This window comes from Aphelocoma coerulescens, chromosome 3 (genome assembly GCF_041296385.1).
Source record: "Aphelocoma coerulescens isolate FSJ_1873_10779 chromosome 3, UR_Acoe_1.0, whole genome shotgun sequence".
Lineage (NCBI taxonomy): Eukaryota > Metazoa > Chordata > Aves > Passeriformes > Corvidae > Aphelocoma > Aphelocoma coerulescens.
In genome coordinates this window covers 4560267-4585627 of record NC_091016.1, presented here as the reverse complement: position 1 = coordinate 4585627, position 25361 = coordinate 4560267, and the positions used below count along the sequence as shown (strand labels likewise).

General features: G+C 43.3%; 1 long non-coding RNA gene across 8 annotated transcripts in view; it reads left to right on the top strand.

The window, feature by feature from the left end:
• LOC138107556 (uncharacterized) overlaps nt 1–25361 on the top strand; it is a 247214-nt gene that overhangs the window by 133042 nt on the left and 88811 nt on the right. For 7 of the 8 annotated variants that reach the window (XR_011149605.1, XR_011149608.1, XR_011149606.1 and 4 more), the window contains one exon: nt 4615–4709. The exons of the other annotated variant lie outside the window; for it this stretch is intronic. This is a non-coding gene — a long non-coding RNA (uncharacterized lncRNA). The remainder of the gene's footprint in view (nt 1–4614; nt 4710–25361) is intronic. 8 annotated transcript variants of the gene reach the window in all.

The window sequence follows — 25361 nt, the reverse complement described above, 5'->3', positions numbered from 1 at the left end:
CAGGACTGAGCTAGGAAGCCTAGGAAGAGATATTCAAGTCCTTAGTTTAAAGATATTTGGGAAATACACATGATTAAACAATCACTGGTATTACCTGAAATCCAAAAATTGGGTTGCTATGGGTATAGTATATTTGCTTAATTCCAGATGATTGTTCCTTGCCTGCAAGGAAAATTATGTGTGGTTGCAGAGATTTAAATACGCTTTTTTCAGTGGAACTCCAGGTATAATGGTTTCATAGGTCTAAGTGTGGAGATAATTTTGGTTTTTGGATGTTAAACAGTAGCGGATATGTGCACGCTTATTTAATATAAAATCTGGTGGAAATAAATAAAATCCAGCAAATGTTTATTTGGGAGCTGGGTTTGATCTCTAGAATAATGTTAACAGGAGGTTTAATATACCAAGTTTGTATTTTTTTAAAAATATTTGAAAAAATAGCATGAGTTCAGTAGAATAGTCCTTCTGAAGAGTCAAGTCCAGCTGAGGAATAAGGTGTGATTAAAACATGCCATTGCAAGAACAGTGAATATTTTTTAATGATTCACATTTCATGGCCACTCAGCTCACAATGTATCCACATTTTCTTTTTCTTGGATGCTGTTAGCTACAAAGCTTCATACCAGCTTTGGTATGAAAAGCTTTGGAGGGAAAATAATGTCCATTTTTTCATCTCTGCTGTTTCCTCCTCTGCACTCTTTTAAATTCCTGTAGCTGATACCAACCACAGGTTCCTCTGTGCAGAATTACGAAAATTTGGCAGGCACGAGGTGTGATCTGTGATCCACCAGATGTACCTGGGGGACTGAGATAGCACTGAGTGTCAAATTAAGTCTGATTTGGATCAAGATACCTGGGCTGGCTGCAGAATTTGGACCTTTCAGTACTAAACCCACAAGTGTCTGGTGTTTGTGGTGAGGAGTCAGCTCAGCTGCGTGTGCTCTGCTGTTGCAAAGGGTAGAGCAAAGTTTCTCCCCAGCCTTCAGGACCTGGCACTGTCAGAGCTTTTGCATATGTTGAAGCAGGTAGGAATCATCCATCTTCTTGTACGACTGTGAATGTCAGAGATAACGTACCTGGGAAAGGCAGGGCAGTTATGGTTCTTAGGGCTTTCCTCTTGGGGCCTGAACTGCGTTTGGTGCACCTGAGAATGGGGGATGGAGGGTGGTGTGTGCAGGGATGAATCAAAGTGGCTTTGCAGTCCACCTGTAAATCCAATCTGCTGACATGCTCCTCTTCAGGACTACCTTTGTGGAGCAGATCCTCTGCCCACCTCATCCACCCAGACCTGGGATGAGAGAACAGGAATTGCCAAGCGGCTCTTCCCAGTGCTGTGTCATGGTGTCAGGACGTGTTTGTCCATTCTGTTTGTGGACTGCCTGTAGCCAGAGCTTTGTTAGCTAATGTTTGGGTGGTTATTGTCATACCCATGACAGCTAAACATTGTGTGCTTTAACGCTGGGGTTATGTTTGGCAGGGTCTACCTGGAGAGCAGGGGAATCCCTGAGTGATAACATCCAAAATAGTGCTTTTATCCTCTAGAGATGGTGTGTGATAATGGTCAGCCTCAGAAATGGATTCTTGGAGACATTTAATGATTGCTGCAACCTTGAGCAGTCCTACATAAGAAATGCTTCCTAGGCATCATGGGCCACAAAGGTTGTTCCAAACCAGCACTGCTTCCAGGGACAAGCAGTGGCAAGCACTGCTCAAGCCTCAATCTGGGATGTGTACTGGGCGCTTCTCACTCCTTGATTCCCCTTCAGGGCTATGTGGGGGCCTTCGACCTCCTTTTAACTTTTTGGGGTACAGTTTGCCCTGTGCAGGGCACACGTGTTGCCCAAAGCATATGAAGTTCCAAAAGTTTTGTGTTCTCTCCTGATGAGACCTTCCGTCATTGCTAGAGGGGATCCCTTGGGTCTGTGTGCAGTACAGTTCTACCACTGAACCGAGCCAGGATGGACAAGCAGGACCATGCAAAAACTCTAATTCTACAGTGGTTCAGAGGAGAAAGATACCTGCCTGTCAAAACCTGAAAAAAACTAGTTATGAAAGACAAAAAAAATCCTCAGAGACTCCTTAATTAGTGCCATACTGTGAATGAGTTACCCAAAAACCTGCTTGGAGCGGTCACGCACCCCAAGAGCTCAAGAGTTTTGCACCCAGAGCCAACACTGACTTTCTCTGTGGCCCCGGGCAAGTCACTTAACTCCCCGTTGTTCATTGAACTGCAGAGGGGAGATAACAATCCCTGCCTACCACGAGGTAGGTTGTGGCAGGATAAATTAGCTGTTGGCTTTTAAAGCACTTTAAAGATGTACTGCAAAGCATTAAGAGCACTTGTTTTTATGAAGACAGTAATGGTTAAATGATAATTCTGTGCTCTCACTGAATTTGTTAGTTTTAAAGTGTGAGTGTTATGCTTCTACAATATGCTATTAATCCAAACAAATTACTAAGCCTTTGTGTGGTATGTGAGGAAGCCCATGAATTTACCTTTCTATATCTGTAAATGCAGTGGAAAGGATTTGAACTTCTCTTCTCACCTCAAAGCCTCTGGCAAACTGGTCACTGACATAATAAATATACAGCATTTAATAATGCTTCACTTTTCCTCTTTAAACCATTAGTTGTTTCCTGCTTGACTAAGAAGAACTTTAAATTCAATTCATTAGCATTTCTTTAAATAGCCCTCTTAACAATGCCGGTTTGGTATCCTTGTTATGTTCTGTCACTAATAGCGGTTTTTACTTCTAACCTGTTATTAATTAGAAATAAAGACTGGATCTCTTAATTTCTGAATCAGTTTTAGTTCCTCTTTTCTCAGAGGCCGAAGAGGGTCCTTTTTTTTTTTTTTTTTTAAGCCTGGCGTGTCGTGTTATATAATTGTTCCTGGGGTAAATAATTTAGCTGGTCAGAGCAAGTGCACTCCTGGCCGCCGTGAGTGGTCAGCCCGGCGGCGGGCAGCGAGGCATGGCAAATCCGAGCCAAAGAGGAGCACAGCTGCATGAAACTTTCATTAGGGCGGCCGAGGGAAGGGGCCGCGTCTCCGCGGTGCTTTCGGCGTGACCCGCGGCGCTGCCCGCGACCGCCGGGGCTGGCGGGGCACCGCTCCGCCGCGGCTTAAGCGTCTTTGCCGTGAAGGACAAATGAACAGGCGCAGACCGTCTCAGCCACCCTAATCTTTTCTTTCCCTACTTCAAAGCCTTCTGTGTTGCATCTCGGGCTGTAATTACCCTTGAGGTATTTCAGACTCGAAGCGACACCGGGAAAATTGCACTTCCCAATAATGGTAGTCCACAGTTGTGTTTAATCAATTATGTAGTTGGTCATGAGACTGGCTTTTTAGTTACAAGGATTTTAAGGCCAGCCCCTTATGCCCTGGCTGAGGAGAGCAACACCACCGAATTAAAGAAACACTCTCCATTTGATGCAGCTTAGTCTAGGCTTTACCTGCTTAATTAAAACCACGCTGCCAATACCGACTTACTCCTCCATGCTCTAAACAGCCGGTCGAATGCCACACTGTAATTTCCTAAGCAAAACTGTTTAAGTTAGGTGGAGCTGCAACACTAATTTTTACGGATATAAACAGATCCACTTAGCAGCAGCAGCAGCAGCAGCATCTCCGTATTCCTTGGAGCGGGTGGCAGTGCTGTAGTGCAGGGCTCGGAGATGTGCGGATGCTGGAGAGGAAACGCGAGCTGAGCTGGGAATTAAACATGCGGCCTCGCTAACTCACTTTGAAAGATACATGACAGCCAAAAGCTTCGCTCCCCAGCAGTAATGGAGTTGGCTGGGGTGCAGGGGGCACTTCCAGTGGAATGAGTTCAGATGATGCTAACTCAACAGATACTTTGAGATGCGTACTAGCTGCCTGCGGGAAGGTCTTGCTTTGGGAAGCTGGTGATGGTGTATCCTGGTCCTAACAAATTCAGTGTGGGGGGTTGTGATGGTAAACTGGCAGTGGGGCTGTGCTAGAAAGGTGAGAAATATTCAGGGAGAGGGAATCTGTCTAGAGGGCTGATGACACCTCTGCTGTCTCATGCACTGAACCCACAGAAGCTGTGTGACCTCTGTGGATGTTGCCGGGTGTTTGCCTTTGGTCCATGTTGGCTGGATGACCACAGAGTTACTCAAACTACAGCTATTAGAAAAGCATCCAGGCATTGTCCTGCTTCCTCCACCTTCTGCTCTGCTTTCCAACGCACCATATCCTCTATCCAGTTTCTTCTCTCTACCCCAAATCTCTACCTGCTTTTCAGCAATGCTTTGCAAACCACTTACAGCATTTCTCTTGCTTGTTCCTCCTCTATGGAAAGTCTCATGAAACCTCAGTCACTGATGTTTTGATCAAGCATAAGGTACAAGTTTGATGCTATTTTGAATCTGTTTCACTTGGGGAAGAGGGAAAAACTTGCAAAATTCAAAACATCTTACAGATTCATACATTACTTTGGTTACTTCTGTGCTTGTCAGATCTTTGCCTGTGATGCAAGCTTGTTGCAGAAATATTGCCTCTGAATTTAAGATATCCAGAAGAGTTGATGATATGTGAGGAAGTATTGATGGATGTATACATTTATACCTCTTTTACAAATTCTTCTTTCTCAGACAGCATTACAGATAACTGTCCCAGAAGAAGGCAGCTTTGAATGTCTGATGTCCTTACATGGTTCCAAGCAGGATATCTGTCTGTAGTGTGGAAGGTAGGTTATTCCTTAGGCCTTTTCCCTCCCCTCTAATTTTAGACTTGTAGCACTACGAAGGAGTTGTTGTTGCCAGTGGTACAAAGCCGGTGGGCCGCCTTGTTGGGAATCACTCGTTGCCCTAACCCAGTTTCAGTTATTCTATTAATACACCACTGGAGTCTGGCTGGAGCACAGAGTCCTCTGTGGACAGGCCAGTAGCAATGTCTCTCTCCTAGAGCAATTATAGGAGAAGTTTTACAAAGATAATAATTTGGATAAAAGTGATCAGAGGGGCACAGTAGAGAGAAAAAGAAACATTGGGGGAAAGTCAAGTTGGAGCTCAAAACTGAGCTAATGGGGGCTCAGTGGATGATGTAATTAAGTTATAAAAAAATGTACCTTGAAAGTACAGTTCCAGACTGTTCATGGAAAAGAAGCAGCTCTTATGACAGCAAAACTGAACTTCTGAATCTCCTTGCTGCATTCACATGTGAGCAGTGATGACTCCTCCCTCGAGCAAGGCTTTGGTGTTGGCACTGATGCAGTGGCAACTATCTCTGCACTGCTTGCCCCGGGTCTGGGTGTGGGGTTAGCCAGCAGCAGCAGGCTGGCCTTAGCCTGGATCCACGTCCTGATCGTGTTCCCCATATCATCCCACGCGTGCGGTGCTTTCTTAATGTGCTCGTGGAGCTCCAGCGCTTCATTGCTGATGAGGCAGATGGGCTGATACGAGGCCAGTCCCTGGAGTGCTGCTTCCATACCAGCGATTTAGCTGTGTAGCTCTCTGCAACGAAAGTTATTGAGGATGGCAGCCTGGGCAGTCCTGTGGAATTCAAGATATGTTATTTTTGTTCTGAGGACGTTTTTAAAGGATTTTAATTATGTGCATGGTTAATAAATGTCATGCTATCCATCTTCAGTCATGCATACACATGTGGTGTGCTGCTCAGGTACCCGCTGGCCCGTAGTGAGGGTGATGTGCAGCCATATTTGTGACATATCATTACTAGGATTGCTTTTGGGGTAAACACAGGAAAGGATTCTTCCCACTACCCCTAATAGTTCCTGTGTGACAGACACAGAATGTGTAAATCTTTAATGTGTCTGCAGCTGGGAATGCAAGTGGCTGCTGCCCTCTCCGCAGTCAATTACATCGTCTTAATTTGCTCTGACATAAAATTAGTTTTCCACCCCCATCTTATTTCCTCACACAAAGCAGGAATAGAGATTGTTACTGTAGAAAATTAAGGTAGGTTCTAGAGCTGAAAGGTGAGGCAACAAGGAACATTTGGTTTTCTTAGGTTTTGAAATGCTGTTTGTTGAACAAGCCATTTCTTACTTATCCCAAATCTTACCCAGATTTTGTGGTGGTGGCACCTGAGGAGGGTTCAATATGTTGAGGTGGAAGTGTACCTTCCTAGTGGTTCAGATTACCATGGAAATGCCAACTCCAGCAGCACAGTTGAATCAGGGGATCACAGAACAGTCATGATTTACTTTTAGGATTGTAATTAATCCTCTGCTTAGGAAAAAAGTCTTTCCATTGCACCCTGCCTAAGGAATACACACACCTTGGAGAGTTCTTACATTTGGCTTCAGGTGGAAGTTCTGAACATGGTGGGGCATCAGCCCAGAATTCACTGTGTAAGTGCACAAGAGAGGTGTGATGACAAACATTTTTCCCCCAAACTTTGTATTTCTCTTTCTGTACTTTCTCATTTGGGTTTGTTTTTTTCTATTGACCACCGGCTATGACCATATGGCTTCTCTTCTGTTTTCCTCTGTGTCTTCTACCCCCCTACTCTGAACATATTATAATGTTCACAAGACATTTTAATATCAGTTCTGGTCTTGCCTAGCAGCACAAAACATCTTGTGTATTTGCATTTTTTAGTTTAATCATTATCTTAATAATTTTTGGGCAGTAGCCACAGAATCTTTTTCTCTCTGTCTCATCCCATCTTTAAAGCAGCACTTCATGCTTCTCCCTACCATGCCCCGTTACACTTGTTTTAAACCCACAGCTACACTGTGGTTTGGAAAGAGGAGATGACAATAACCTGCCTGCAAGACACGTTCAGGAGCCCTGGTTACTCCAGCCCTCCCTGGAGCAGGCCTTCAGCACTGACAGTGATTAGTCAGAGAGAACTATCAGGCTCCAGCTAAGGACACCTGGAAACAGAACTCCTACAGAGGGATGAGCTGGCCTTAAATTCTGGAGATTAAAATAATCCTGGGAAGCACTGGTGTAGCAGGAAAGCCCTCCATCTTCTGCACCCTGGCTACAACAGACTCATTTCTCTTTTTTCCACGTTAGTTATATTTTAGGTCATACAGCCTAGGGAGGCAGTATTCCCATTACCCTAAATCCCTTCTTTTTTCAAATCCAGCTTGATTTTTCTCAGTTTGGGGTTAAATTCACTCCTTTTAATTTGGGTGTAGTTACACCAATTGTAGCTGGGCTAGGTTTGGTCCTGAATGTCAAACTCACTGTTAGCATCTTGGGATTACTTCATGATCTCCTTTGTAATCCTTTTACAAACATATTTTCTTTTCAGCTCATGGCAAACCTAATTAGTGATGTTTTCAGTAAATAGGAATATGTATAGCAAAAGTCCTTTTTCAAATACAGATTTGCCATGACCTGACATTAGTTTGACCTTCTGTGCCATCTTTCAAGAAAGTATTTTGCTCCTGTTAATTAATCAAACTTCATGAAATCTACTAGATATGTAAAAATTTGTTATTCCTAGGTTAGAAATAAAAAGCCTGAGGGTCAGAAAACCTATTTTAAATCACTGGAAGATTGAAAATTATAGCTAAACTGTCCTAGCTTTTAGACCTCTGCCATATTTCCAAGATGCTTTCCTTACTGACACTCCTATTCTCAACTTGCACATTCTCCTTGTCTTTACCTTGTTTGTCTTCCCTTAATCTTCAGCCTTTTAAATATTCCAAAGCATTTTCCTTTATTGTCCTGATGAAGTTTGAGAGGATCTCAGCCTCTGCCCCAGGTGACTCCTGAGCTGTCAGGAAAGTGTGAGCTCTGTGGGGAGGAGGAAACACCTCATGGTGCATTGTGCAACACCAAGGTTCTCAACACCAATTCCGAACTGCGGCATCTTATCCTCTAATATCACCCCACAGCACGATCTGTTGCAACAGCCACCAAACGCAATGAAACCCTCTTTTCCTTTTTAGATGCTACTCACTGTTCTTATTTAGAGAGAGATCTGGCTTCAATTATTTGCAGAAGAGATGCTGGGTAGAGTTACATACCAGACAAACTAGGCTGACTTGTCACAGTCTTTTAGGACTGCCTATTTTATTTCTTTTTTTTTCTTTTTTTTTTTTTTTTTTTTTGAGAAATCCTAATTTTTTTCCCCTTAGAGAAAATGATTCGTAATCATAAATGAGTATTTGGGAAATATCACCTCCAGATACTACAGATGAGGCCTTCCAGGCTTATGAAGCTACAGAGGGGTTAGCTAATGTGACATTTTTTAATCTGCTCATTTGTTTTCTCATCATGGAACAAGGGCTTCTGCTTCATTCAAAATGAGAGAAGAGCATTCTGACCAGTTATGTGGAGAAAATTCAGTTTTTCTCAGATAATCTGTTTCTGGGTTTTGTACATATTCCACAATAATCTAAAAATCAAAGCAAGATTACCCTCTTCTTCTTTTATGTTTTTGAGAGTGTTTTTTCCCACATCTGCCCTTTTCTTAGAGCTAAGCAAGGCTCCTGTTCAGATCATACAACTATTCAGACACAGAAGGTGCTTCTTCATAATTATGAACTTGCTTTAAATTTCTCCCTTGTCTGTAACATGATTCCAACTCCTTGGCTTGCTCTCCTTCACTGAAAACTATTTTGTGTCTTCAGTGAAATATACTGAATTAAGACTAGGGGGTTTTCCCTCTTTTTTTAATGTGCACGTGTTGACAGTAATTGTTTTCTAAGGGTTTGGTGCAAAGGCTATATAAATCAATTGGATTTGGAATACAAATCCTAGAAAAGAGAACTGGAAGGCATATCAAGAGATCAACTGATCCAAACAAGACTTATTATATCTATTTAATTTCTAACAGATGGTTCTCTAATTGACTCTTAAAAATCTCCAGTCACTATTTTTACTCTTAAAAGAATGTCCTAGCACCCAGCTGATTCTTCTTTTCTGGCCATGATTTCTTATCCTGTCCGCTATGAGCAGAGAGAACAAAGCAGTTCTCTTCCTCTTGGAAGGAATACTCTGTGCACTTGGATATCTTTTCCTGCCTCTCTCAGTTTCTCTTTCTGAGGATCAACACCCCTGTTTGTTCAGGAGGCCCACATGGGGACTCCTGAGCACACTTCCCCCATGTGAGTTTTGGCTGTGGGATGTCCTCTCTGACTTTCAGCAGTGAGAAGTGGATGCAGAAGTCCAGCTGACACCTCCTCCCACTGCTGATGGCAGACAGAGGGAGAAACCAAAGGTCTGGAAGTCTTGGATGCGACCTGCCCAGCCTGTGTGCAGCAGACATGGGGGGCTTGGGACTTTTCTCCTTGGTCTGCTCATAGCTGCTGCTTCAGATTAAGGCTCCTCTGAATTCTGCCAGAAGCAATCAGTCACGTTAACATATTCCAGAAGCCAAAGCTGCCTGTGTGTGGGAAACTGAACCACGTGCTTTCTGATGTTGGCCAAGGGAGATGGTGTAGGGCTTCTGACACCTGGGAATTAGTCTGCTGATCAGATCTTTCACTGGTGGAGCATAAAATACTCCCCTCCATGTATTTTCTGTAACTTAGTTGTTGATAGCTTACAAATATCTCAGTGCTATCCCTTAAGGACTTCTGAGGGAATGTTCATCACCTGTTTTTCTTCAAATTACTTCAGAAAGACCAAAGGGGAGCTGACATGACAAATCATAGGGTAAAACAGATTATTAGAAGCAAGAAGGCATCCTTCAAAATGTTGAAGTTCTGTGTTCAAGAATGAAAAGGGAGGACAAGGCTCACAAATCTTCAGGAACCCTTTGAAGGAGTCCCCAGGCAAATGAACAAAGAGATCTGGGTGATATGGTCCTCAGGGAATTCACAAAGGCATTTGAAAAAGTGCTTCACCCAAGGTCTTACAGGAAATAACCTCCATAAGTTTCTTGCATGGATAAATAATTGTTGAAAAGATGGGAAACAACAGAGAGGAATAGAGGGGTCATTTCCACAGCCGAACCTTGCAGAGGTCTGTGCTACAGCCCTTATTTTCATAAATGTGCTAGAAAACCAGGGTGAGCAATAAGATGCCAAGTTTGGAGGTGAATGCCAACTTATTCAAGGTAATAAAGGCGAGGGCTGACTGCGAAGAACGGAGGAAGTGCCTTTTCATACTGTGTCCCTGAGCAGTAGAGTGGGAGATGAAATTCAGCGTGGATGTAAGAGAGGTGGGGTGAAAGTCGCAGCATTGCATTGATGATGATGAGCATGGAATTGAATACTATCACTTGGGAAAAAAGATGTGGTTATAACACTGGGCTTTGAAAGCATCACCTCAGTGCTTAGTATTTATTTTAAAAAAGGCTGACTTACTGTTAGGAGCTATTAGTAAAGTAATACAAAACAAAAGAGGAGACACAAAAGAGGAGACACTCTTCAGCACTTTAGACATCCATGCTTTGCCCACATCTTGAATACTTGGTTCAGTTCCAACACTTCAGACACAGCAGGAGTGGAAAAGGCATGGAAAATGAGTGATTAGAGTCAGAGAATGGCTTTGTATGAAGAATCGTAAAATAGTCTAGGATTCTTTAGCTGGGAAAAGAGATGAGGGGATATGACAGGGGGCTGTAAAATGATAACTACAAGCATCGAGATGAAGAGCAGGGAAAGATGGTCCAATGTTTCTTCTTGCACAAAGTAAAGGAACATCAAATAAAGCTATTGAGTAAGGCTTCGGGGCAAACAGAGTGTTACTGCTCCATGGCACATGTAGCATACACAAGGAACTCCTTTCTGCAGGATGTTGTGGATGCTGCAAATTTTCAGGTGTTTAAAGAGTGGCTGCTCAGATTTATGTGACAAAAAGTTTACCAAGGGCTGCTTTATGCAAAAACACTCTGGTTCAGAAAAATCTGTGCACTGCACATTGTTAGAGACTGGGAGGGTGTTTAGGGGTGTAAGACTGTGTGGGCTGGTTCTGTTTTCCTCTTCTCTGGGTATCTGCTGTTTGTGACTGTTGGAGACAAGTCACTGGATTTGCCTTGGTCTGACACGATGCTGCTGCTCTTGTGTTCACTCTGTCATTCCTAGAGATGCTTAGCCACTGCTAGTTTTAATGAACTGTTTTCAGTGGTCGAAGCAAATTGCCCAGCTACTCTCAAAGAAATCCAGCCAGGGTAATGAGATCTGGCAATTCCAGGAGTGCGGCAATATAACCTAGAAGTAAAAGAACTAAATAATTCTTGAAAAAAATACTCATTCCCCTTTAAAGGAGTATTAAGAAGGGGAAAAAAAATGCACCTAAACAGTCATATATCAGAGAGGCATGTAAAATGTCCAGCTGAAGAGTGTTATTAATGAAGTGGTGAACTTTAAGTCCATGCATAACATGCCTCCAGTAGGAAGGCTCTTATTTCCAATGCCTGGGGTAATCTAGCAAAATCCAAGCCATATCTTTAATGAACAAGGTGGGCTATCAATCAACACGGAGATGACACCAGCATTTCATACAAACCCAAAACCCGACCCCCCCACCCCTAAAATCAAGGCCACTGCAATGCCTCCCAAGGCTGCCCGTCCTCACCAGGCAGGCAAAGAGTCATGAATCTGCATGTGACTGTTAAAGGCAGAGCTGCTCCTAAGTAGGTGGTAGTTATTTTTAGCAACTAGTTTAAATTGTTCTGATATTGAATCTGCACCGTGCAGGGGTAACATCTTTAAAATGCAATTCTATGGTAGGTGGCAACAATCAAGCTGAATTACTGACATTGTAAGGAAATGAAAAGTCAAACTGCTGACCATGTGTATTTTATGGTATTTAATTAAAAGTAGATAACATAGTGTGAATGAACCACAAATCAGATAAAAATGGCAGTATATTCTCATATTTAACACATATTTGACTTGTGGTTGCTTGACAATTTACCAGAACAGGTCTATGACGGTCTCCAAATATAAAATCAGGAGTGTAATTAAAAATACTGCAGGGAAGAAGCAATATTCAGTTCAACCCTGAACTACGTTAATCACAGCCACAGCTGTATCACTTCCATTCCCTTTAACAAGAACCTCATTTCTTCATCTTTTTTTTTTTTTTTTTTTTTTTTTTTTTTTAAATAAAAGAGGGGAAAAAAGTGTCCAGGCTTTTGCTAAATCAGAGTGTTGGGTTTAAAAAGTTTAAAATGTGAGGCTGGGAGGAAGAAGAGGGAAGCAGTCGGAGTGCAGTTTACTAGGAGCTGTGGTGCAGCTGCCTCAGCCTGGGGCTGTGCTGTGACCATGCACCAGGCCTGTGGCTTCTCTTCAGCTTTTGGCACAGGACTGTGCTGTGACCTTGAGAGCTTCTTTTGTTGCAGCCTGTGCCACAGCTCCTTCTCCCGTAAAGCAGAGCTATCCTTGCTTTCTTTCCTTATTCCTGTGTTTGGCTAATAACCAGCAGAGCAAAGCCTTGATCTCACTTGTGCAACAACTCCTGTTTCAGGGGCATTTAGCTCAGGTCTCCTCCCAAATCACCCCACACACGTGTGCTGGCTGCTGCAGGTCTGCCACAAGCAAGAAAACACAAGCTGGACTTGGGCTCCCACTGGCTTTTCTTTTGTTAGTTCTGCCACTGGAAGTATCCAACCCTAATCCATGAGGCTTTGCCGGGCACACAGCGGTGTTCCTGGTGTTCCCCTGTCCCATGGGGAGGTAACTCTTAGAGCCTGACAAAGAAGAGTTGGTACCATGTGTCTTTTCACCAGATTTAGATAAAAAGTCTCAAATTCTTCTTGTAACTCCAGCTGAAGAGGCAGCTCTTAGAGAATGGGTGTTTAGTCTTCACTTGTTTGATGTCTGTCAGCACAGCTTTCAGCCAAAATAAATAAAGGTAGGCTTTCCATTCAAAGGGAGGGCAGGGAAAATGGGAGTTCAGGCTTCCCTTGCTCACCTTTAGGATCCTCACAGGTAGTGCCTGCCAGCTTCTCAGCTCCAGTCTCTGTTCCCCTCACCCACTACAAAATGCTGTTTTCTGCCATGTGAAGCCCCAGCTGATTTTTCCCCCTATCTCTACTGCCTTCCTGCTTTCACCAGCGTGTGCAAATGTGTTGTAGTGTGACCAGCTGTGGAAGAAGGAAAAACTTCCTCTGTGTATTAGTGTGGGGAGTCTTTCCAGGTGACTCCATCTCCTGGAAATCCTTGGGAACCAGAGAGCGAAAACCAGGCAGAATGAATTAATGCACATTCAATTTGAAAAATACAGTTTTTCTTTTACTTTTTTCCAGTGGACTCTGTTGAGTTTTACATTTTTTTCCCAATGTATCACTGTACTGCTGGGGCTTCCAGTGGCATCCAGGGATTTGTGTGCAGAGGAGGTGTGTTTGGGACAAGGACTAAATAACCTCCTGTCTTGGGTGAAAGAATTCAAGAAAGGATTTCCATGTTGCAACTCCCATTTCCCCTTCTCTTCAGCGGGTTACCGCTGATTAGGGAGAGGGTGGGATTTAGGTTCTGGTAGCAGAATCATATTGTCTAAATCTCCTTGCTGTTATTTTTTACTTTGGGACACATTAGTTGACATGCAATTGCAGTAATACCCACTAGTCTCTACAGATATGGTTTACTCCTTTGGGAAGGGCTGGTGTCTCCCTCAGTTTTGTGTGGAGTTTCCGAATTTCAAAGATCCTTTTGGTGAAATTTTCTAGCACCTTGTAGAGTATAATTCAGTGTTTCTTGTCCCTCTATTGCAAGGCTAGTTGTAGCACCATTTGTTAACTTCAGAATGAGACTACTTCTTATCTATTTTTAAAATCGGACTTTTTAGCTTATTCTTGACTTTGCTGCCCTGCAGCCTGAGTGAGCGTAATGCAACACAATGGACTTGCAGGTAATCAATAAAACCTTGGAGGTCAGAGATGGCATTTGACAACCTTACACTTGTGATTAAATATTCTGCTGAAGGAAATACTTAGAGGGTTTCTTTTTAAAGGGTAAACTCAGAGTTGCCCTGATGACCCTGAGGTTTGAATTCTGTGCTGCCACATAGAGGAGCTGGCTCTGGAGTTCCTTTTTGGGACAACAGAGTCATTGGTTGCTGCACAGACTGCCTGCAACCTGCTCCTCCTGCAGTCCATGAGGCTCTTTTCGGCTTCAGCGGTGCCAAGATCTCACCGAATTTGAGAGATGTAACCAAGCCACCTGGGTTTGGAGCCTTGACACCCTGGTCTCCCTTGTGTACTCAGTGGAGAGAAATTATTACAGAAAATCTCTAGGGATGGTGTCATTTTAAGAAATACCAGGTACAAGTTGGATTGCAACAGGTGGCTTTGCTACAGCTCTGTGTGTGTGCTGCTCAGGATTGACTGCAGACTTAAGTTATCAAAATGTTCTCACCAAGCACGAGCAGTTAGAACAATTTGGTGTGCACCTGAGGCAGAGCTTCTAGTTCTGTTTCTCTGTGAGGAAACTGGTTAAAGTGATGCATTCCAAAACCACCTTGTGCCAGTGAGGAAAACGGGGGGGATTTGCTTTCAAGTTTCATGACTCCTGTAAAACAAGACACTGAGTGCCAGTGTCCTTGGTGCTGGCACTGCTGCTGGTCACATGCTGCCATTGGGTGGGAAGGTGGGAGTGCTTTTGCATGTTGATAGCCGAACTGACAAGCTGTGAACTCCCTGTGTCTGAGCCTTAATTCTGTCAATGAGCAGTGCAATCCTGAGGTCCTCCTGGAAGGACAATGGGGAACTCATTCAGGAGGTATTAGAGCAGCATCCAAGTATTTGACAAAGGTATCAGGCACTTCCAGGAGTAATCATCATCCCACTGTCTGTGGATATAATGGCTGGGAATGATGATGATCTGTCCATAAGAATTTATCTTTACATCACCCAGATTCCCATAGCAAAAAACTCCTTGCTAGTTGTACCTCTGTGAAATCCTTCCCCCCAAGGCTTCAAAGACACAGAGAGAAGAGCTAGAAATAAGAATGTTGTCTCCAGACTACGTGGCAGTGAATGATTTGGGCAGAATGAGGTTGCTCAAGCTGGAGGCTGATCAGGACATGGAAGCATTAATAGTAATGGGGAAGCACAGCGTGATAGCAGCAGGGGATGACGTTGGCAAAACTTTCCCACTCTAGAAGTTAACTCCATGAATTTTCTGAAGTCAGTTGTATGCACTTTTGGGAAGTGATATTTGGGTGACAGCAGAACGAGTATATTTGTGGCATGGCATCCCGGTATGCCACTGAGCAGCTTGTCTCAGTGGAAGTAAAATGTGAGAGAAGTACATCATTTAGCACTGAAAACATTTCAAAAGGACATGAGCCAACAGACTCATAAAACTTCTCTCTCCAGATGTTCTCCCCAGAGCCATTAAAATAGGTGGTCCTAATATTTGCTTTTTGATCTTCAGCATGTTACCTTCCCAAAAGCCAGCAACAAAGCCTGTGATGAAATGTGTGTACAGATGAGTATCCGTGCTGGGGCAGCAGGAGTGGGGGGCACACTGACACCTCATTTAGTTTGCCACTCCATTTCCCTCCGACTGAACTCGCAGTCTACCTGCAGTACCTCGTTTGCAATCTGCATGCAGAGTAGGAGGCTTCAAAGCTCTTCAGGAAATGCATTTCAAATGTTCTTCCCCTTATAAAGCATGCAGCCCGAGCGGTCACCCAACCATGGCAGAGGAATCCGTGAAAATGAAGATAGGCCGGTGTAAATCAAAAAGTGAGGCTTGAATCCTGAGAGTTCTGCAACTGCAAGAGGTGTCACATCCAACAGGATGCAATATATAATGGGTATATACCACACCAGTTACAAGAGCATGACAAATGGCCTCACAGGCACCACACTGGCTCCATTTATACAGTTTCCTTTCTGAGGCAGGATGGTAACTCCGTAATGTCTCCAATATTTTGCTGCTCTATTGAGCCTCCTCCGCCGAGAGGAGAGACAGTTGAGCGCGTTCCACTCGCATTCTCTCAGGTATAATATACAAGATCCATAATAATTCAATAACATGAGAGCTCAGCTCTAGTGTTTGTTGGAAAGGATTTACTTTGCTTTCTTTGGGATAATTATGACTGATTGTAATAAGTACGAATATAAAATCTTGATCTTTGCCTTCAGAGCCACAGACTGCAAGTTACATGCGGGTTTGAGGACAATTACAACTTAGTTCAAAGGCTGGAGACTTAAAAAAATGGTGATTGCATTTAGTAGATGATAATTCCACACTTTTTATTCTCCATTTTTTGCCATTGTTCTGAAAATTTTACTTGTACAGATGGTTTCTGGATTCCAGGGCAGGGCAAGTGCATTTTGCAGCATTCCTTGTAAATCCCAACTCAAACTACAATGGCAAGGGTCCTGATGGGAGCTCACAGCACCTTCCTGCTCCCCTGCTCCTTGGATAAATAACCAAAGCAGGTGAACATATGCCAAGGTCCTGGGTGGGAATTAGTTAGGCTTCAAGCATCTTGATTATTTCATGGATGGAGCCTGGTATAACTTTTTCTGAACAGCACAACTGCAGCAGAGCTACAGCTTTGGAGGACAGTGGGTTTTCCCTGGCCAGTGCCACCTCAGCTCCTGGAAATGCTGTGGAAGCCATTGTTTTTTGTTCAGAAAGCCTGGTATCTATGACTTCTAGTAGCCCTTTGCTTCCCTGAATCTGCTGGGATGCGGTATCCTCAGTTTTCCCTGACACTGCAAACAGGTTGAAATGACAGATGAAAGGGGAGTGGGATGGAGCTGTGAGTTAGTGCATTAGCCTTTCACTGCTGGAGTCCAGGGTTCAGAGTCTTCCTTTGAGCAAATGTAAAAATGGGTTTAATAATTTCTTTCTAACATCCTTAGTGGGCATTTGGCAATATCATAAAACCTGTGCACAATATGGAAAAGAATAGCACAAGTCTCTGGAACAGGAAATGGGTTGTTGAAGAATGGAAGCAAGGTAGAAGGCAGAGAGGCGTGGAGAAACATGTGCACCTTCATCTAGGTATTTCTAAAAAGCCCACGCTTGTTATACACCAAGTGCACCCACTAATTAAGGAATAAGAAGAAAAAAAGGTATCTGAAAAGCCTGACTGGTTTTTCTTTGGGAAATGCATTAGACAATTGGAAAGTGCACGTAGTCCTATTATTCAAGTTAATTTGCACTCACTCTCCTAGTCTACCACAAGAATTTATGAACCTGGAAGAGCTATAAGTCCCTTAACAAAGTAAACAAACTGTAACTCAGGCTTGTGTTCTTCCAGAGACCCACCACCTAAGGGTTTGGGAGGTTGTTTTGGTTTTGGGGTTTGGCTTTTTTAACTAAAGGTGAAGAGATGATTCAGTACGTGGTACTGTGTTGCTTTTCTGAGGCGCAAACAATTCACATTACCAGAATTAGACCATTAGAATAGACCTCAAATGCACAGCGAACCCCAGCAAATAAAATCTACCGGCTTTCAGCTATGACTTGTCTTTGCACATCCGAGGAGTTTGAATAGAGAAGGGAGATGGGCTGGGCTCCTTTCGAGTGACTCAGCCTCCCCCAGGCACTACAAATTCGGAGCAACAACAGCCAGAAGATTAAGAAAGTGTAACTAAAACTATTCTGATGTCAGGCCCCTATTTTAATCTCCTCCAAACGATCCAGAGCATACTTTAGTCTGTACAACACATCTCTTCTCCTGAATGTGTGAGGCACTTAAAGAAAGAAAGTTGTTCACACTGTATACCAGACGACCTTGATGTGATAGACTGCAGGGTTTTGTGACACTGCACACTCAGTGCTATTCAACACTTTGCCTGAAAGGGAGGAAGGAATGGATTTATTGACTTGTGACTTTGACTCAGGCCTGTGTATCAGGACTGTTATTATGTGGAATGATTAGGCTGCAGTGTCAGGGACAAGTTAAACTAGAACAACAAAGGACCTCCTTAACCTTTACCTGGACACAAGGCCATTCATAATGACTTGCATGGTTTGGAAAACTAAGTATATCTTGCAGCACTCAATACTTCTGCAGCTACAGCAAATGAACAGAAATGGAAAAGACGGATTGCAGAAGGAGATGAAATGTAATTCAATTCTGCATAGTCCTGTTCAGAATACCAAGTTCAGGTCCGTGTCAAAAAGTGGCAAAGGCATCATCTTTCTGTTCAAAGTGAATTTTAGAACTGGATACAACACATAGCTACCCAGGATTCTTCCATTTTTTTGAGGGGGTGGTATAGCAAATAATGCTTTCCATGAAGGAGATGTCCTCATACAGAGTGTACGTGAAACCATAATCAATGTTAATAATAGATGGGTGCCAAATGTAAAGAGGGGGTCCTCAAATGGCAAGGGGAGTCACTCCCACAAAGCCAGTGTGACAATATTCACAGATCCCTATCACTGTGTGAGGAACCGAGTATCTCTTTGTAGCTAGTGCTGCATGAGAGTCCTGATGCAACAGTCCATTTGTGGTTTTATATTAGATTCAAAATATTGCTCTCCTTTTCTTAATGGTCGTTATCAGAGCACATTATGAATGAGTCAGTGCATTTTGGATGGCTGAGATTTCACCCCTGCCCAAGCCGATGGCAATTTTGTCCCTGTTTTCAGGAGGTGCTGAATCAGGGCTCAGGACTTTGCAGGGCTAAGTGCTTGGCTCTAGGCATTGCCTGGACCCTGCTACTGGCTTGAGAGTGTCTTGCAGGCTTTTCTCCTTCCCAGCCATGTTTATTGGTGATATCCAATTGTGGAATCCCAGGCAATTTCCCTTTTGTGAAGAAAGGCAAAGGCTCTTCTTGCAGGAAGTGGTTGCATAAGGTGCTGTAAAAATGTCTGCAGAAAGAAATTAAAACAAGCAGGATATGATAGGGGAGCTGAAGAAATAATGAAAAATAAGTGCCTTAATGGGAATATGACCAAGCTGCCTGGGGAAGGAGAGGTTTCTGATGAGATGCATTTGATCTCTCCAGCACCGCAAGAACTTCTGAACCTGGTGGTCCCAAGTGTCCCTCATTTGCAGAGCTTGGAGAAACCATAACTGGCCTCTTGTCTGTGCTCTGTCTAGCACAGGCCACCACAAGCTATAGGATAAAGAGAATTCTTCTTTGCTTCTGCCTTGATGTGTATGATGAGTGGGAATTTGTGTTTCAAGCTAAACATACCTGCTAGGTTTGAAAACAGCTGCAATATTGCATCCCACTTTTTTTTGAAGAGCTCAGTAAAGCACATCATTTTCACGTGGGTGTAAACTGCTCTGCTGGTTTATATGTTTGTAGAGAGGTTTGCATTTGGCTTGGAGCCCCAAAAAGCTCTATCACTTCTATCTGTCCCTTTTCGTTTACTCTCTCATTTCTCTATGAGCAGAAAAAAATCCAAATGTGGCCCAAAATCCTTGGTCAGCCCAAGGGCAGGTAAAGCCACTTCTCCCAGGGGCAAGGTCGGGTCACCAGAAGATTTCAGCTGCTTCCTCCAGTGTCCTGGTTAGACTATTGCCTGTGACCATAAATACTGGGTCTGTTTTAGCTCTTGTCAGCCAAGAAACAAATCCTGTGGAGAGGATGTTTCTCTGCCCTGTTATGGAAATGAGGTGGGGCGAAACTGTGCCAACCCTTTATTTCACTTCAGAGTTTTTCGGGGTTTTTTTCCCCGTAATTAATTCAGTCAGAATTACAGCATTTCTTCTGCTAAAAGGTGTTTGTTACATTTCATGGGTGTGAGTTAATTTGGCAACAACTGTGCTTCCCTGGTGCTGTTATGAAATAATTCTGGTTTTTGTGATGGCTGTGTCAAGATCCAGTCATGGCATAGGAACGCTACATGTGAAAGAAATAAAATTAACAATATGAAGTTAAAGAATCTCTGGGTTGACCAGATTAATATTAGATAGAGACAAAGCAGAGTAGCTAAGGTTTGGTTTGAATTTGTTGCTGCTTACCTGAACTCAGGTCTCTTGAACTGAAAGCTTCAAAGATACGGTCTTTACCTGCAGGCTGTGGCATACTGTGTGTGTACCAGGTATCTATCTGTAGTTACTCTCAGAGGTTTGTGGGGTTTTTTGAGTCTTGCATTAATTTTTGCTACATAGGAGTTTTTTTGCTCTTTTTTATCACCCCTAAATTGGTTTGTTGGAAATATCACCATCGAGTGCTGTCTTTGTCTTTTATGCAGGTTGTCTAACATCAGGGAAATGCAGGGGTTTACTGTATAAGCCTTTATTAACTACTCAGTCCCTTGTTTAGCTGGTGAATGACAGTGAGTTTCCTTTTGTCATTCACATGCTGCTTTCATTTTGTCATATCAATATTGCAGCAAATTAATTAACTCCTGTTCATGTTTTTGTTCATTTAAATCAGAGGGCAGGCTGTGTAGCATTTCTGCAGGAGATGGGAGAGAAGGGCACCCTTGTACTACTCCCATCTCCTGGACTATCTCAGGGTGCCTGTGGGTAAAATCACCTGGAGAAAATCTTGCCTCCCATCTCCCAAGATGTGGGCATCACATGTGAGGGTCTCTTTTTCTGAGGAGCAGGATTTGAAGGTGCTGTGTATGATATTGAGAGACAGGTTTTCAGGGGCAGAATCCCTGTTTTTATTGGAAGACTCCAGCAACTGGCCTTTTGTTCAAACCAGGGTAAAGGACACTATCTGAAACAATTGCAATCTTCTAAAATTACAGGCATCTGAAAAGAAGGGAGAACCTTATATCACATGCAAGAGCCAACAGGGCTGTTCAAAGGGGATGAGAGGTGCAACATGTCCAAAATAACACTGAAAAAGGAAGAACTTTAGGAGAAGCTGCCAAATGTTTCTTTCAGATAGTGCACGGAATGGGTTGTTTTACTCAGAACCGTAAAACATTTGTGCAAAAAGAGAGCTTAGTGTTTGCATTGCTTATTTTTTTTTCATTGTAAGGACTGAAAACTGTAGAAGAAACCTGCCTTCATATTTTTAAGTGAATCATAGTTTTAATGATAGCTCGTCAACTGGGATGCTCTTAGAAGTTTTCCAGTGATGTGGTTGTCCTGCAAGAGATTGTAGCCAGCAGAGAGGGGAATTCCTTGACATTTTTGGTTCTCTTAGGATCAGGTTTCTACTTCCAAAAGCCAGAGGTCTCTGCAGGCACCAAAAGATCAGCAACCTCCAAATGATTTCAGACAAATCACCTTTTTGTGTCAGAGGGGATGTTCAGAGCAGCATATTAAATATAAGGCAGATAAAGCATCCCACATGCGCCAGGGTTGGCAGATTCCTTTCTTTTGTTTTGTTCCCAATTAAAGATTCCATGTTTGCAACTGTGACTCCAAGTGCACTGGACATACATTTTGTTTAAAAGTGAATATGAAAAGAAGCCAACAGGGGGAAGAAAAGATGTAACCAAAGGAACTACTGAGGGAAGCCAAGGGAGGAGGAAGATATTGAAAAGAGCAAATATTTTTATACATTTTTATGTATACATTTATACATTTTTATGGGATATGCTCTACTGGCTGGCTGCAGGTCTCTGGAGCTGCTTGGGTGGGAAAGGCCATCTCTTACCTCACTTACCATCCTTCAGCCACTCTACTGGCTTCAAGTTGAACCTCCCTGAGGCCATGCTGGCTACTAAAATCCCCCAACTGTGGCATTGAGTGATCACGAGAGTACAAGGTTAGGAGGAAGGATATAGAGTTGGTTATGGGAGTGTCACACGACCAATGATATTCTCTAGCTGAAACATCAGCATAGCTCTTCCCAACTTGCTCCAGTAATAACTAAAGTGGTCATGGCCTGGCTGAATAGAGTCTGGCTGTACCAGACCAGGCTCACTGGTCACCATGGCAGCAGAAGTGGCTCTCTAAGCACCTCTTCTTTCTGACACAGGACATCAAGCTGGAAGGGATTTGAGGAAGGTCATTGTGTGTATCCCTCCATGCTAAGGCAACACCTCCTGCACCTCTACCAAGAAGACTCCACATGGTTCTTGCCAGTCTCTTCTAGAGCTTCATTGTTCTTGCTGTTGGAAAGACTTTTCCTAAAATTTGACTCAAGTCTTCTTAGCTGGCAGCTTTTTCTTGTCCTTTTGGTCATGGAAAACAGATTGTTCCCTTCCTCTTTGCTGCAGCCTTTTATACGCTGGAAGACTGTGTTATCATGTCTCCCCTCAGTCGTCTCTTTAGAGCAAACAACCCCACTGTGTTCAATCTTTCCTCACAAGTCATGGTTTTTAGACCTCTGATTGTTCTTCCCCCGTTCCTCTGAACTCACTCCAATTGGGCCATGCCTTTGGAGAAGCGCGGTGCCTGCAGGAGAACACAATGCCCCGGGTGAGGCCTCCCTGGCACTCAGCAAAGTGCAAGCTTTGCTTTATGAGTCTTGCAGACTCTACTTCTGTTTAAACATCGCAGTGTGGCATTTGCCTTTTTCTCAGCTGCACGCCATTGTCGCCGAACGTTCAGCTTGTGATCCACAGCCCCCAGTCCTCTGGTTTCTTTTCTGCACAGCTGCCATCCCGGCAATTGTTCCCTCTTTGCTGCTTGTGTAGGTTAATGCACAGGGTAGATGGAGCAAACACCTACTCCATCTCCCCCTGCCCCCAAATCCACTTAATGTCAATTTTATGCTTTTCCTGCTCCACACAGAGTCCGCGTGTTGAGGGAATTTTGGATATCAAATGGATGGGGAAAGGTCTTTATTGAAATTACAAGTGTAGAATAACAGGACAGGTACACAACAGCAGGCAGTAGTACACAGGTTTGGGTAGTAAAATGTTGGACTAGGCTCTCACTGATGGTTCTTCCTTTGAATACCGAAAGCGCTTAAGCTACAGGAAAACAAATGTAAACTCCCAGTTATTTCTTTAATGATTCTGGTTCCCTTGAGCTGATGTGTCTCTTGCACTTGGAATTTTTTTCTTTTCAGAGGTAAGGCTGGGGTTATTTGGGTTGGAGACTTTCTCTGTGATCTGAAGAGGTCTGCTCCTCCCTGATGCTGGTTTGTGGCTGGACAATACAGGGGAAAGGACAATTAGCTGGAGCTTTTATTGTCATTACTGGGCCTAGCTGGTCATTCCTTAGCTCCTTCTTTGTAGTTTTACCAAAATAAGTTCTTCAGCTCCAAATTTTCTCTGAAAGGTTTGGATGATGCTTGGAAGCAGGAGATACATCTACCTCTATTTTACTGTAAGAGAGGGGTAAATTTAGGGCGATGTTTTTGTATGTGCACTCCTCAGCCAGAAGACATGAAGGTTCAGCTTCAGGGTGCTTGACTGAGGCGATGGCTCCAACCAGGGAAGTCAGCACATCAAAATGTTGCTTTCTCTGGCAGAATAATGGAGATCTGGTACAGCACCTTCTAATTTTTCAAACAGCACAAAGTGCAATTCCAAATTAACCAGCACACCTCCACCTTAATTTTTCATTTTACTTAACCTCTCTGTGTCTGTTTCGCCATCTGTAAAACTGAGATAATACTTACCTACCTCACAGGGATGTTATGAGGATTAATTAATTGATGTTTGTACAGCGCTTTGAATATGCAAAGCACTATATGTGCTAAGTATTATTATTTAGCTTAAATGCGGCTGAACAGGTTTAGAATGCTGGGAGAGAGCTCTGTCACTGACACCAATCTATCACAATGTGGCTAATGACACAGCCTTGGGAACCAGGCAGCCAATTTTCTTATTCTGTGCCATAATTAGCCAATATCAATAACAAAAAAAACCCCCAGCACCCCACCTTTGCAGGAATTGCAGGGATTGACCACTACAGCATCGCTGCAGAAATCCCAGTCTAAATACCTCACAGTGGGATCAAACTAGTGGCAAATGGTTCACCCTCAAAAATCACCCAACCCACATGGAAATGAAGTGTATCTGTAGGGCTGGAAGAAGGTTGTAGTGCCCCATGGGAAAAAAAAGAGCATTGTCTGACTTGAGAGCAGGAATAAAAATGAACAAAATATTTGCGGGGGGAGGTGGTGGGAGGTGGCGTCCAGCCCAGGTTTCTCAGACATAGCTGAGAGCAGCACCTGCCCCCTGCATGTGAGCAGAAGGTCCCAAGCCAGTATTTGTTCTAGTGTGTTAATGAGCAGTGGCAGCCCCAGGAGCCAAGGGGACTGTCTAGCTGGAGATACAAAAGGCTGGTTAAGAACTGGTAATATGGGGTCTGTGTATGCACTGGGGGAGAGCAACTTCTTCCAAGAAATACAAGGAGAAACTCTATAATTTTTCTCTTGGCTGCAGATTTATTTCAGTTTTAGTAGTTCTTATTCAAATTCATCAGGGGTAATTAATGAAAGATATAGGAAGGCCAGCACACACCTAGGATGCTCTGTTTGTAGCTTGAATTATGTTGAGCTGTTTGGTCTATTGGTTCACTACCTCAAGCCTAGTGCAGTATTGTCATCCTTTGCTTTACAACACAGTCATTATATCCCTAAACCACATTGTGATACACTGTGGCTTCTGTTTACGACTCCCGAAACTCCCACTCCATATATCACCTGCCATAAAACCCATCAAACTGCTGCTAGTAAAATGGTGCACAGTGGTCTAAGTAGGAGCCAGGCAAATTGTGTGATACCCTACTGTGGTTAATGAGAGTGAAAATGTGGTTAGGATTTTATTCAGGCGATGTTCATTTGTAGGGCCATTGTAGTGAGGTGGCAAAGAAAAGAGTCTTTTGTTAACCTGAATGACAATATATTTTCTATTGTACGAAGTAGCTGAATGCAGAGTTTGCCAAGTTATACATCAATTGTAAATAAGTCAAACTGTGACCTTGAATGGCTACATTTTTATTGCTTGGGGGTCTTGAAAACTAATTAATTCACTGAGATGTTATAGTGACCATATGAAACCTGTTACTGGAATTTAAACCATTGCGGAGCAGTTCAGACCAGTCATTGACAACTACAAAAATATAAAACATAATCTATCTCTGTGTACCAGGAAGAAATTTTTTATTTTTTGTATGAGAGCTGTTGCGGTGGATGTGCCATTCAATTGTTTAGAGACGTAGGAGAAATAAAAATTCCGGTGGAGGTGTGGTCTGTGCTGCAGATCCTGAAAGCTCCTGATTTAGCCAACACTTTTAGCCCCTGAGGCCAAGGACACACTCAGCTGCATCCCAAGGCTGTTTTGGGCTGGAACCAGGGTATAAACCTTTCCCTCTCCTCCCTGCCCTTTCCATCCTGGTTTATGAAGGGACTGGATCCAGACATGTGGGACCAGCGTCTCGCCTAAAATCAAGCATCACAAACCCCTCCTTGTTAAATCCTGAGTGATGTAAAAACTGTCAAAGCAATTGTCGGTTATTTTCCACAGTCCTCATCATGTTTCTGCTTGTAGTTGTCTCATTCATTAAAATGCATTGTACTTTTTTGTTTGTAATTCCCCCCCCCCCCTTTTAATTACCCGACCACATCTTCAGAGCTATATAACTTGAATACAGGAGAGCTGAGCTTTACTTCAGATTGAAATTTTACATATATTTTGCCTTGGGTAAAAAGTTGATTTCCCCTCCCCAGCCAAGGA